The sequence below is a fragment of the Aulostomus chinensis genome, chromosome 8 (genome assembly GCF_037954235.1).
Source record: "Aulostomus chinensis isolate RoL2024-O1b breed Wild chromosome 8, RoL_Achi_v1.0, whole genome shotgun sequence".
Taxonomy (NCBI): Eukaryota; Metazoa; Chordata; class Actinopteri; order Syngnathiformes; family Aulostomidae; genus Aulostomus; species Aulostomus chinensis.
The window spans coordinates 9,397,049-9,412,672 of NC_141327.1; the positions used below are offsets into that span (position 1 = coordinate 9,397,049).

The 15,624-nt window shown below is 42.3% G+C and overlaps 1 protein-coding gene and 1 pseudogene across 2 annotated transcripts in view; both read right to left on the minus strand.

The window, feature by feature from the left end:
- LOC147257027 (axin-2-like) overlaps positions 1–15,624 on the minus strand; it is a 100,440-nt gene that overhangs the window by 60,454 nt on the left and 24,362 nt on the right. For both annotated transcript variants that reach the window (XM_086210755.1, XM_086210754.1), the window contains exon 3: positions 12,625–12,846. The gene's annotated coding sequence lies outside the window, so the exon portion shown is untranslated. The remainder of the gene's footprint in view (positions 1–12,624; positions 12,847–15,624) is intronic.
- On the minus strand, positions 9,280–10,013 carry LOC147257028 (uncharacterized; annotated as a pseudogene).

Below are 15,624 nucleotides of genomic sequence, written 5' to 3' on the forward strand. Positions count from 1 at the left end.
AGAATCAATGAAGAGAGTTCTTGAGGAATTGGTTTCAGTTTGTATTTATTCCTCGGGAAGACTACTTGGATGTGTCGGCATGAAAACATTTGTTTAGTCAGGTGAAAAAAATGTTTCCCATTCCTTGATACCACTTTTTTTATGAATGCTGACATGCAGAGCTCACTTGAAAGGGCAGTTTCCATCTCCCATTTGGTGCATTTAAATTTCTGATAAACTGAAGATATTTTTCAAATATTACTTGTTTCATTGATTTTTACAAAAGTAATACTTCAAAATGCATATCAAAAAACTTGGATGGAAGCAGGTAAAATGACACAAAAGGTGCCCTGTTCGTGGCTTTGTCAGGGGGCAAGCCAATGGTTGCATCCGACACCATGGATGTCAACAAGTAAAATGTTTAATTAGATAAGCTCAATTATACTTGACTCTTAAAGAAAATACCAGTTCAAGAAATGTAAAAGGTATACATCCACCAATATTATCATTGGGCAAAACATAAAGAAAGACACATTTATATAAAGGATCCCTCACATTTTGTGAGAAAACAAACTTGAACATACTGTATTCAAAGTGCCCCCTTGTGGTCACTGGTTACACTTAGAATTTCTGTACTGCAGTTTCATGATATTGGTGGCATATTTTCCAATACAGATCCAATAAATCTTATTGAAACAACTTTGTTTTGGGCTTAACCAAAATGGAATTTTTGCCCAACTGAAACAATCGAGACAGAAGTTTACAATGGACAGTTTGTGTCACAATTTTATTCGCACCTCTAAATTTTCTTCCAAATTTAATTTAGAATGCCTACATTCTGAGCACACAAGTATGTGATGTTGCACAAACAAACCTGTGTGCAGTGGTATATTAATCCTGTTCACATGCATTATTTGTCTCACTCCCTGTTTGTTTCTGTCATACTCCTTTCATGGCTGCTTTCCTGCCATCTCCTGAGACCTTCTAAGTCCATGTGAGAAACACAAACTAAACATTAAAACATCCCTAGTCTTTCAAACACTTGTCATTTGTCCTTTGTACAAACCATGACGAGAGATGAGACTTTTTTTTTTTATTCTTACTTCATTAACTTTGCTCTTGGAAAGACAAAAACAGACACTGATTATGGGTGTCAGGAAAGATAAAAAAATGAGCCATTTAAAAGTCCAATTTGCCATGGGGGTTTAAATGAGAGATGGGTGAAGGACAGTCAATGCGCTGTAGATCTAGGTGGACATCGAAAAGCTTATCTTTCTGAAAGGAGTCCGATGAAAGGGAAAAGCAGTTGCTTGGATGTTTCATGCACATCGAGACAGGTGAATGTTATTTATTAGTTCTCGTGCAGTATGATCTGTCCTTTCATTGTTGGGGACTATGTATATATATATTATGTGTATTTGCCTGTATTCATTAGTACTGCAACCAGCTGTCTGTAGGCAGGGGCATTATCACACTCATCACTAATCCCCACAGAATAAAAGACCGACACTTTGATGTCTGCCAAAGAAGACTGCTGTTGAATTCGTAGGTGAGGCCATGCATCATATGTATAAACTAATTAAGAATCTATAGCTGGACTGGAGCCAGGCAGGGCAAAGGAGGAGCAAGAAAGGTGGAGGAAGAAAAGTAGAGAAGTAGAAGTAGGCACTTGTGGTATGAAGCCAGAGGCAGGATGGTAAAGCTTGAAAGGGTGTGTGTGTGCGTGCGTGTGTGTGTGTGCGTGTGTGTGTGTGTGCGTGTGTGTGTATGTAGAAGTCGTTTGAAGACACATTTTCAATCCCTACCAATGTGGAAGTCTTCCTTTGGTGAACAATGGTGGACACGCACACACACACACACACACACACACACACACACACACACACACACACACACACACACACACACAATGTGCTGTTGTCTCAATAACAACCTGCCTGCAGCTCAGACAACACAGGACGTCACATAACTTCTGAGTTCTGAGTGACCAACGGGTAGAACACGAATCCCTGGACTTCTTTAATTTGACAAGATTGACAAAAACACACACAAACACACACACGCACACACACACACACACACACACACACACACACACACACACACACACACACACATTAAACAAGCCAGATTCCTCATGCCACCTACACTCATTCCATTGAGAAAATGACACCATGGCCAGTGTTCTTCACAACACATGAAAGTGTGTGCGTGTATGTGCAGGACACATACACAAGCCCACAGACGATAATACATACACCTCATGTAAGAGGATAAAACACCAAAAAACCAAAGACTTTCATCAAAGCAAGTGAGAGAGGATGTCAGAGATTTTTTCTAAAGATGAAAGCGAGGGATATTCTCTCATTTCAGCTCATCTCTCTCTTTCAAAATCCTTGAAGTATCATCCATGATTCCATGAAGGGGGGGGGGGGTAAAAAGTTATTTACATCCCACGCTGTATTATGTGGTCTGTCACTTCTCATTTTCTCCCAGGGCTGTCCAACTAGAAGACTTCAGTCAACTCTCTCCCAGACTGTATTTGCTGGGGTAATTACAAAGTGACAGCTTCAAATCCCCCCCCCCCCTCTCTCTCTCTCTCTCTCTCTCTCTCTCTCTCACACACACACACACACAGCCAAATATGAGTAAATATAACGTTCTGTTTGAGCTCTGTTTGTTCAAACCTGACACATCCATCTCAATTCCATTCAATCAACAGAATCATCTAAATGTATTCAGTGCCAAATAATCCTGATAATTTTATACAGGTGGAAATTGAGGACTATCTCAATGAAGTGAAAGTCATTAATGCTGGCTGCATTCCCTATTAAATGTATGTGGCATAAATGCACACACACACACACACACACACACACACACACACACACACACACACACACACACACACACACACACGTCCACCTCCCCTATCCACATAGAGGTGATTGTAAGAACACCTTTGATCTTTTTTTCCTTTCTTCTTCAAGGAGATGCGTAACCTGCACACATAATCCTTGACAGACATAATGTGATTTAGTAGTATCTCTAAATGGCAGGGAAAACCAGCTGACAGAAATTAATAAGTTACCACGGCAATGCAGCATGCGGAGGAGGAGGGGTTAGGAGGAGATAGTGGAGGTGGTGGGCTAACCTGGCAGCAAAACACACAGTTCATCAAATTATCTTTTGAGGCATATCGTCATGGTAAAAAGTCACACACACCGAACTCAACGTGCTCTATCTGCAGCTGCACAGAACACCAGCCTGTCATCTCAAGTTACTGCTCCAAATGTGTCCAAATAACACTGGTAGAAGTTGCAGGATCCATATTATGAATAAATTGGAGACCTTTTGGGACCTTTGGGCCTTGTTTCTGTATCCTTTACACTTTGAGCTCAGTATGCAGCCTCAGGATTAAATAAGAAGGCTCATGTCTATTTTGACACTGTGTGCGGCCAGTAGGATTTCAGACTGAAGCAATCTTTTTCTTGTGTCTGTTCTTTCACACTAAAGTCCAAGGTATGACAGTGCTTTGTATGATGTGCTGCCAAGATGAGGACCTAAGTGGGAAGTGAATAACCTTTCTGAAGCGAGTGTCTATTCAATTGGTTGTGCTTACAAAAACAGTGATGGAACTAGTTTACAATGACAAGCTGAAGAAATTCCTGTATCCTTTCAAGCTTTCATTATGCTTTCTACTGTAATTAGACCGTTCATTTGAAACACTGACCATTTCAAGATGCTTGTGAATTTACATCACCAGATCATTAATTCAGTATGATCGATCTGTGTTTTGGCTTGGAAAGATTAAGGGAATATGCACAGAGATTCACACTGATAGAGGTTTGGTGGACTAACCAATTAAAAAAATCATTAGCTCTGGCTTCTTGTATAAACTGATCTATTACACATACATGTGACAGATCAAGTAGGAAAGACTAGGCTGACCTATGCTACACCCTGTAAGCAGCAGTGCAGGTCAGCACAGGTAATCTAGCTGAGGAGATGTGCATGAAATTGGATGGATCTGAAGTGAGAGAAGCAGGGGGAAAGAATGCTGCTCATTGGAGGTAATGTTTTTATAAGCAATAACTGTATTGGCATATCATAAATCTTTATTTTATTCCTGTGAATTTTACAATGGCGGCATTTTGGCATTAGTCATGGTCATTTTACATATTTCTGCAAAATCATGTTGAATGTCATAATTAGTTCATTCGTGTCACAGATAATGAGAAGGAAATTATTATAAAACCTAATTGTTATCCCCCCATAAACCTAAACAGAACCTAATTCTAACCTTGACCCTAAAACAAAGTCTTGACCTTCAAACGGCCAAACCAGCAAAAATGTCCTCACTTTCCAAAAATGTCCTCACTCTTTTGGTTCAATACGTATTCTAGTCCTCAGTATATCGCAAGTACAAGAACACCATTCCCAACATCGTTTCCTGGCAACAATGACAGCAGCTGCACTTTGATGAGGAGAGCATTCCGTAAATCTGTCATAATTCAAAACAGCAGTAAACAAGGGTGAAAGAGAGACACAAAATATTCCATACCTACTCGTATGTGGAACATATACTTGTTGTGTTGGCCAATTTCTCTGTTTTACAAATGGCCGATACACAGAAAACATCTGGATTTGAGTTACAGCTTGGTATGCATGAAGACACCCTGAAAAAGAACTTCAGGGTATGAAAATTTGTATCTAATCATAAAAAAACATTAAAAATTACACATATAAGGATCTGTCAAATTGGAATCAATAGTGTGAATAACTTTCAAGCTGGCAATTTTATTAATGTCCAGCGGGGAGAAGCCTGCCAGATGAGGGCTTTATGGGTTGCTGTTGGCTTAGACATGTATGAGGCTGTGTGTACGTAGCTGAGTTTGTGTATGAGCGAGAATATGAAGGAGAGACAGACAGACATGGAGAGGGACAGAAGGAAGATGGAAAGAGGGTGAGGGAAGGAAGTATTTCATGTTCGCCAAACCACTCAGTAAGCCCCCGATTTACTTGCCAACTGCTAGATGGTGGTCTGAAGACAAGAGGCCACCGACACTCATGTCTGACCTTTGACCCACTCCAATTTCTAAAACGAACTCTGCTGTCCTTGCTTAATGTGATTAGGAGAGATATGCTATTAGTGAGAATAACAGACAAACATGCCCACAAACACAGGTATATGCAGATATGCAGGTGTGTGTTTGTCAATACCCAACAACTCATAAAGTAACATGCGAGCACAACACACAGACATTGTAGGTAAAGAGAGTAAAAGGCATAACTGAGAGGTCCTAAAAGCCTGCTCTGATATTCTCTTCCATGTTGTTTCTGTTGATTTGATTTTTTGCTTGTCTGATTGCAAAGTTTACCACTTCTAATTGGATCTACTCTACTGATCTTAATTTGTCCCAAGTTTCAATAGACCTATCATTCACCACTTTAACATTGATTCCCTTGCACATTTCATCCTGACTATTGGATCTCCATCATCAGCTGGGAGTAATTCATGTCTACTTTAAAATTTACTTCCCGGAGGCTGATTCACTGCAGCAGGCCTTGTCTTTGGGCCTTTGCAATATGTTTTTGCAATGTATCCGCTCTCCACCGTGGGCTCTGGTAGTGGGTTCTAGTTGTGGGCTCCCTCTGAAGATTATATGTCATGCCTCTACTCACCTTGCTGTCTTCTCCTCAGCAAGAATTTCAAGAGAATATCAACACTGCACAAGATAAAAAAGGGGAAATTGATGCAATTTTCCGATGTCCCATGTCCCATGTCCCATTCTTCATTCACATAAACCCTTCATACTATACAACAGATTTCAAACTCCAAATGAGCAGAACTTACCCTTCTTTGCTGGTCATCACTCTGCCCTGCCTTCATCATAGTCCAAGGACCCCTTTTCAGCAGCATACCACTTCCTCACCTGGCATGGCTGTACACACTTCACACCACAGACTGCGCCTTAGGTCAGGCATATTCAGGAACTGCAACCACCCTCAATACAGTAGGTGAAATTTAGGCTACACTTCTTTTATTTGGCACATGGACGTACATGGACTTTCTGCTATCCAGGTGCCTGCATTGTAACTCAGCAACACAACTTTGCCTCTGCTGCTGGACACTTAAAAAGGAGTTTGTGGAAATCTGCAGGACTCCATTAAAAGGGCTTCATTACCAGATAGTTCCCCCTCTAACAGACATGTATTTTGATGATGGGAAGTACAGTTGTCATCTTCATATCAGGTTCAAGGGCCATGCAAGAGTACAGATATCGTTGTCGTCGTTGTCTTCCTTGTCTTCTGCTTATCCGGTTGGTCCGGGCCTCAGCAAGGAAGTCCAGACTGTCATCTTCCCAGCTACTTCCAACAGCTCTTGGGATGTTAACTGTCCTCTCCCCAGCTACTTCCAACAGCTCTTCCAGGGGAATTCCGAGGCGTTCCCAGGCCAGCTGAGAGATATAATTCCTCCAGCTTGTGCTGGGCTGGCCCCAAGGCCTCCTCCTGGTTGGACATGCCTGGAAAACCTCACAAGGGAGGCATCCAGGAGGCATCCTCACCAGATGTCCGAACAACCTCAACTGACTTGACATGGAGGAGCAGCGGCGCTATTCGGAGTCACTCCCGAATGACAGAGCTTCTCACCTTATCTCTCAAGGAGAGCCCAGCCACCCTGCTGAGGAAACTCATTTAGGCTGCTTATATTCGCAATCTTGTTCTTTTGGCCATATGCAAAACTCATGACCATAGGTGAGGGTTGGAACATAGATTGACCGGTAAATCAAGAGCCTCGCCTTTGGCTAAGCTCCCTCTTTACCACATCGGACTGGTTTAGCACCCGTATCACTGCGAATGCCGCCCCAATCCGCCTGTCTATCTCCTACTCCATCCTACCCTCACTCGTGAACATGACCCCGAGATACTTAAACTCCTCCATCTAATGAAGGATACCCCCCGACCTGGAGTAGGCAGGCCACCCTTTTCCGGCTGAGGACCATGGCCTCAGACTTGGAGGTGCTGACTCTCATCCCAGCCACTTCACATTCAGCTGCAAACTGTCCCAGCAAGAGCTGGAGGTCATGGCTTGATGGAGCAAAGAGGAGCACATCATCCGCAAAAAGCAGAGACGACATCCTCCTGCCACCAAACTCGACCCCCTCCACCACCCGGCTGAGCCTAGAAATTCTGTCCATAAAGTTATGAACAGAACCAATGACAAAGGGCAGCCTTGGTGGAGTCCAACCCTCACCCGGAACAGGTCTGACTTACTGCCGGCAACAAAAACCAGACTGTCACTCCTCCAATAGAAAGACTGAATGGCCCTCTGTAAGAAGCCATCTATCCCATTCTCCCAGAGTACCCCCGAAGGGTGCTCCTGGGAACAAGGTCATAAGCCCTCTCCAAATCCACAGACCACATGTGGACTGGTTGGGCAGACTCCCATGTCCAGATATCCCATTTGTAAATAAATTCAAGATTTTTACTAACTGAGCAGAACCCCTCCAGCAAGACTATATCTATCAAATCCACATTTTAGCTAAGAACACTTACCTGACCCTACACTCCTCCAAAGTGTCATTGTACAATGGCCAAAAAGCACTTCCTATTGTCGCTTTAGCTCAAAATCAGTTTCCAGATACAGAGATAACAGAGTATATCAAATAATATCAATAAATGACACTGATACTATTTTTTATATGACATATATATGTATATTGTCATTTGGTGCACGCCTAAATGTTCGATGATTATCAATTGGGATGTTAACCGTGTGTGACAAGTCTTCTATGAAAACCACTACAGTAAAATTGTCTAAACTTATTCTCACCAACAGACAATTATTACTGAGGCTGATTATGACACATTAATTTGGCTTTAATACATCTTTAAGATGGCTGGATGAAAACAAAAGAGGAGCAGCTCAAATTGAGTCAGTGCTTTAATTTCCTGGAGGGAGAAGGAGAAGCTGTTATATTCTAAAAGTGTTCTTGTGTAAAACACCTCATTGATTGCATCCTCTGAGTCAATGATTTTATGTATTTCTTTAATCTTATATGTTACTGATAAATTGCATTGTAGGAACATTCCACATGTCTGACTCCAAAAAAAGTGTGTTGCAAAATAAGCAAAAAGCGACACGCCAAATTATTCAATTATTATTTAGAGTTGAAAAATACAGGTTGGTTGCTGCTGTCTCAGATCATCATCTTAGAGATTGATAAATACATTTATTAGAGGTCTTATCAGCAGACTCCAATGTAAAGAACCCCAGCTTATTGCAGCAGCAAGTAGGCTGATCCTAAACAACATTGCAACAAACCCTGATCTGACCAGGGATCTGTCTACCCTATCCAGACTTCATCATCCATAACCAGCATCACCTTTTCTGGATCCAACCTACTCCTCTCATCAACAGTCACAAATCTTGGTATGAAAATGGACTCCTACTTCATCGCACCTCACTTGAAGCGCATATAAATCACCTGTGCAAGACCTCCTTTTACCACCTGTGGAACATTTCCGAACTCTGCCCCCTTTCTCTCCTTCTCAGATGCCGAAAAACTGGTCAATGCCTTTCTCTCTTCTGGACTACTGTAATGCACTTCTCATCAGGATTCCTAGCAAAAGTCTCCACAGACTTCAAATCCAAAACTCTGCAGCTAGGATCCTGATGAGAGTGCGAAAACACGAGCGTATTACCCCTATTCTCCACTCACTGTACTGGCTTCTCATCTCCACAGTGATTGAGTACAAGGTTTCCCTTTTCACACATTATGTTTCCATGGACATGCTGCCCCTACGTCAAAGAACTTATGACCCACAAAAAAAACAAAACACGCTTTCTCTGCTCCACTCACTCACTCACTCACTCACTCAAACCTCCTCCATGCCAAGAACCAGACTGAGGACCATGGGAGGCATGGGTTTCTGTGCTGCTGCTGTGTATATATATATATGATTCCAGCTGGGTATCTGATGACTGCCAGTGCATGCATGTGGCTTGGACCTTGTTCTTACCGCTCAGCTGACTTCTCAGTACATGTCTTACTCTCTGGAGGCATTTGGCAGTGGTTGACTTCCTTGCTGACTCACAGTTTCCATTAACCTGTGGGATCCCAAGGTACTTGTTTCTGCTCTGGGTGTCACCTATATTTCCTTCTCTTTGGTCGCCCCTTCAGTTCTGATCATCTTGCTTCTCCTTGATCCCATCCGGCCACATTTGTCCAATCCCAATGACATCCTTACGTCATTGCTGTAGATCCTTGAGGTGTGGATTATGGGGTCAATTTCTCACTCATTCCTGTCATACAGCTTGATGTTGTCCATGTAGAACAGGTGGCTGATTGCTGCACTGCTTTGGAATCAGTATCCGTAACCACTCTTGAGATGATCTGACTTAGGCGGTTCAGGCCTATGCAGAACAGTAGCGGTGACAGTGCATCTCTTTGGTATGTGCTGCACTTTATGTTAACTTGGGCCATTGGCTTTGAGTTGGCCTCGAGGGTCATCTTCCACATCCCTAACAAGTTTCTGACGAAGGTTTCTCTCTTCTCAGTTTACTCTTGATGTTGTACAGTTCCCATCATTCTAGTATTAATGTGTGTAGCACTGAGTTGTAAGCTTTCTTGTGATCAATCCAAACAGTGCACAGGCTGGTTTGTCTGTTCTTACAGTTTTGGGCGACTGCTCTGTCAACCAGTAGCTGGTGCTTGGCTCCTCGGGTGTCAGTGCCAATTCCTTTCTGAGCCCATTTCATGTATTGACCCACATGCTTGCTAATCTCAGGCGCTATCATACCTGACATGAGCTTCTATGTCGTGGAGAGGCAGGGTATTGATCGGTAATTAGATGAGATGGGGGACCCCAAGAAGGGATCCCCATCTCAAGGCTGCCCTGGGTTCGCCACTCTGGGTGCATCCCATCCCTAAGCAGCTTGTTCATCTGTGCTGCAAAGTGTTCATGGAGTGCAGTTAGGCTCTTCATGTGTGAATCATAGTGGGGCCTGGTGCTGTCCAGCTATTCATCTTTGACACTCTGTCTTGGATGTCTGCCATTGAGATAGTTACTGGTTCTTGTTCTAGGATGTTTCTGTGGTCAGTTCTCAGGTCCACTAGCCATTGTGCATTATTGTTATATGATGCTTCTCTTTCGTGTATGCCCCTCTAGGACTTTTCTATCTGAGCTTATGGTGGCCATGGTTGGTTGTTATTCCCCTGCTACTGAGAGTATATTTTGGCTGGGTTGGTGGAGAACATCTTGTTTATTCCCCTGGCCTCTACCTCCTTGCTGTATCTCTTCAGTCTGGTGCCAGAGGTGTTAGCCTTTGTTTGGTAGTTTGAAGTGCCTCTGGTATGGATAGCTTGGTGTATTTCCAGGGCATGCCTTTATTCACCATATTTCCTCACTTCAGCTCTGCAAGCTGGCTAACTTCTATCCTTGTTGCCTATGTTCTATCCCTTTCTTCCATGAAGGGTATTATTTCTTATGCTAGAAGGCCATACCTATATCTGTTGAGAGTCGTGGGGGGTCACTGGAGCCTAGCTTAGCTGACATTGGGCGAGAGGGAGGGTACACCCTGGATGGGTCTGTTGCAGGGCCCTCAGGAGCAATTACGGGCTCAGTATCTTGCTCAAAAATACTTCAACATAGTCACCTGAGTGAGGACCAAAACCAGTGACCCTTCAGTTAGTTGCTAGTCAGCCACTCTACCTCTGAGCCATGCTGCCCCTATATATGTGTGTGTGTGTGTGTGTGTATATATATACACACACACACACACACACACACACACACACACACACACACATATACAGATATATACAGATATATACATATATACATATATATACATACACATACATACATACACATACATACATATATATATATATATATATACATACATATATATATACACATACATACATATATATATACACATACATACATATATATATATACACATACATATATATATATATACACATACATACATATATATATATATATATATATATATATATATATATATATTAATATCTCTCTTAATTTAAGACACAAAGGTACTTTCACCTGCCCTCCCTTCTTCATTTTCCTCATACCAATGGATCTGGTCTTTGACCTTGGAGACTCCCCACCCCACCCCCATCCCTTATCCTTTCCCTCTAAAACATACACACACACAAACACACACACACACAAACCTACACACACATATAAACACACGCACACACACATAAACACACTATCACTGTCATGTCCATCTGCTTACACTTAGAATGGTGTAACTCCTATTCCTTCTCCTCAGTTCTCTTCCTCCCTTTGTTGTCCGCTGTTGTTTCCGTGTCTTTGAAACTTAAAAATATCCCACCCCAATTGTGTTCTGTACATTCTGTTACCATGGTGATTGCCACATATAGCAAGCCAGGAGAGAGATACAGTGAGAGAGAGAGAGAGTGTGTGAGAGAGCGTGTGTGTATGCATGTATTATGTGTTTTCATGTACCATTAGCATTGCTATCAGCTTAGCACAGAGTATAATGCTATTTTGTAAAGAAACAACACTAAATGGAAAAACACCCACCCTCCCCTCTCTTTTCTGCCCTTCCCCTTGCTTCTTTTAAACTTTGTGCAGCATCTTTCTGTGTCTCTTATTTTTGTCCCCCCTGACTCACCTTCATCCTTATCCTTCCCTACTGCCCCTACTTATTAGGGCCTGAGCCAGAAGGTACTTCTGGCGAAGACCCTATTATGTTTGCTCAGCAGAGCAACACATTAGCAGCACTAAAAACACTAAAAACACACACTAAACAGTGTCCCAGCCCCCCCCCCCCCCACCAACACCCATGAGGCAACGGAGCCAGTTTTCATTTCAGTTGTTCTTGCCTTCCAAAGATGTAAGACAACAGCAGATTGACAGGGGATGTTTCACGAGGTCATATCATTTATTTTTTTTTACTCATTCTAATTTTCAAATTTTGGAATTTTTGCATTGTGATGCACAGATATTTTGTGTTTTAATATCTTTATATCTAGATTTGTAAGGACATGGCAATGCATTTCTTCAAATTCATTGAATAATATACTCATATTCTTGTTTTATTCAAAACAATGATGTTCCTTAATTTCTCTGTGCATGCTTGTGTAAGTTTGAAGTCATACATAAATTGGTTCCTACTGATCAAGGGTGCAATAGGCTCCTTTAATCCAGGGGTGGTCCCTACGTGCAGTCACCACCCTGGGCAGATCAAGGGCAGAGCAGCATGGGAGGAGTCACCAAAAAAGGCCCGGTGGGTCTATTCATCTGACTGAGTCAGCTTTTAGAAATAAGTGGATCTCAGCAATTTATAACACGCAGGCAGGGATTATCCAAGCCCCAGAATGATATTGACTGATAAATTTATTTTGACCTGAAGTCTGTTAGGGGATAGTACACAGCCTAAGTGGGTTGTGTGGAACAGATAAAGTCCATCCATCCATTGTCTTCCACTTATTCCTGTTAAGGGTCACGAGGGGGGTGGGAGCCTATCCCAGCGGCTACGGGCGAGAGGTAAGGTACACACTGGACAGGTCGCCAGTCCATCGCAGGGCCAACACATAGAGACAAACAAACATTCACACTCACAGTCACACCTACAGTCAATGTAGAGTATCAATCAGCCTCGTCCCCTCTTGCATGTCTTTGGACTGTTGAAGGAAGCTGGAGTACCCAGAGAGAACCCACGCAGGCACAGGGGGAACATGGAGACTCCACACAGAAAGATCCCGTGCCTGAGCCAGGACTCGAACCTGGAACGTTCTTGCTGTGAGGCGACAGCGCTAACCACTGCACCACCGTGCCGCCAGGACAGATAAAGTGCTAAACAAAAAAAGAGGGAGAAAGAAAGAGAGCAAGACTCACTGAAATACAGGATCTGATCATTGCTGGAACACAGATACAGTATTGCAAAGGGGAAAGAATAAATCTGGTTTGTTATAAATTGAATCTTGTCTTTGTAATTTATTATTTTGGCTTGTTATTGTAAACCTATGCTCACCGAAAACAGTTCATTATCACCAAAGGAAAAATCAAAACAGATTTTTTTTTCATAAGATGGGATGGATTCACTAAACCAAGTAAAAATGGGGATCATTTTTAAACAAAAGTTTATGAAAATCTTGTGATGTGCAATTCTCAAAAAACAACATATCAAATACTAGCTTCTTAAAATTCTAGAAAGAGTTGAATTGTGCTGAAATATTAAAACTTTGGAACTTGTGCTTATAGTCACACATTGAACTGTTTTTCTGTCCCTCTGATAACATTTCATAGTCACCAGACTTATTCTAGTCAACAAGTAAGTGAAGCTGCCCATCACTGCCACCAAATACAATACAAATCTCAATACCATCCACTGTCACATAATTACATAGCCTAAGCATAAAAGCTGCTATAAGAATTTTTCAATTTATTATTCTAGTATCATTTTAATACTCATAGGTCACTGTGACTTACACAGGCAAATAGGACTTGTATTAGCTGAAATCAGAGCAAAACAGTAATCATATTTACCTTCACTCAATTTGACACTGGTATCCAAACTACCAGTCCTACTACCATCCTACCCCCCACCAACCTCCAATTGTGTCCTCCACAAATGGTGTTAGCACCACAGTGGCTAGCCTAGCACAAATATTTAGGCTAGCTCTGTCAGACACAGTACAGAATCCCTGGAGCAGATAGTTTTGACAGTAAGGACAGACAGTTTCTGCTGCTTCCAGTGATGGGGAGAGTGATTGTTTTAATCATTTATCCAGATTTGTATGAGTTGGGCCTTATTTTCTTGAACCAAGAGGAACTGAACGTATAGAAGACAATCTCCAGAAGACACCAAGCCCTAAACTTCCTCTGATCGGTGAGTACTTTGTGCCTTGGGGTGTGTGGAATGAGATGGATCAGGGTCAGGGTCGCTCTAAGGAACAGAGGGACTGGTTCTTCACAGAATTCAGGTGAGAAAAACACAGCTTTTTATTACATGTACCACCCAGGGGTACCCAGTTTAGGAATAATGGGTGTAAGATGACAGTCAATTTAACATCTTAGTTTTCCAGAATCTGATTCCTTCATACTAACTTGCCTTTTTGATTTGAATTAAAAATAAAATTACAGGTTACTTATACTTATATGTTCATATGTTTGCCATCATCTTTCATTAAAATTTAGATAAATTATTTATTTTGGGGGCACGATGGTGCAGTGGTTAGCACTGTCACCTAACAGCAAGAACGTTCCAGGTTCGAGTCCTGGCTCAGGCACGGGATTTTTCTGTGTGGAGTCTCCATGTTCCCCCTGTGCCTGCGTGGGTTCTCTCTGGGTACTCCAGCTTCCTTCAACAGTCCAAAGACATGCAAGAGGGGACGAGGCTGATTGATACTCTACATTGACTGTAGGTGTGACTGTGAGTGTGAATGGTTGTCTGTCTATATGTGTTGGCCCTGTGATGGACTGGTGACAAGTCCTGGGTGAACCCCGCCTTTCGCCCAGTCCTCCTGTGACCCTTAACAAGATAAGCGGATTGATGGATGGATTTACTGTATTTTGACTTGTGTGACTAACTGATAGTCTTTATTAACTTTTATACATTTCAAAATTTCACCAATTACTGACAAAAAATAAGCATAAATACCTATTCTGCATAAGTAAAGAAAGACAATGAAGTACCTAACTGTAGGCGGTGGAAAGCGATAATGTAGCTCTTCACTGGCAGTCACATTTAGGACAGTGGATGGTGTGTGTATTCTGATTAGCTTCCTTCTGGCAGTCCTGTTTCTTTGGTTAGTAATTACCTCACTTTGAGACTGACCATGGTGAGAAATAAATCTAGACTGGATAATGGGAGAACTGGAGGGATGATGGCTATAGTGGTAAAAGTCACACATACATGCACCCCCCCCCCCCCCCACACACACACACACAGGGATACATACACACACACACGTTCCTCAATCTGCCAGGTGACCAGCAGAGGAATTGGGATTTTAGACTCGAACCCAGAACCTTCTTGCTGTGAGGTGACAGTGCTAACCACTGCACCACCATGCCGCAATTAAAAAAAATTCTTTTAATGAAAATACATTCCTGACTTTGGCAGATTTAGCAGATTTAGCCTCCACTATCATCTATGTGTCCCTTCCATGGGATTTGGGGGTTTATGTCTGTATGTGTATGCATTTAAGTATGTATGTATAAGTGAAACAGGAGCAGTAGTGGCAGGAAGTGCTGACGCCAGGGCACCAAGCATTTCTGTGTGCAGTCCAAGGATGAAAAATGCATCTCCAACCAGCTTTGAGGGAGGCAGAAAGAATGGGTGGGGGAAGAGAGAGGTAGGTAAAGAGATGGGTAGAGGTTGGCTTAAAAAAAGAAAGCCAAGAGGAGTGCAAGAAGAGTACAGCTTTGCCTTGGACACAAGCCAAATACTAAAACCTATCTCTAGGTACTGAGCAAAGCATGTCCCTGGTTTGCTTGCTTAATTAGGATTCAGATTGTTGCAAACATTGAGAACAGACATATGGTGGCAAAATGGTGGAGGCTGGATCAGCTCACAGATATTCTCAGACCACAATCATCTCCAGCAGATGATGCCTGACACCCACATGT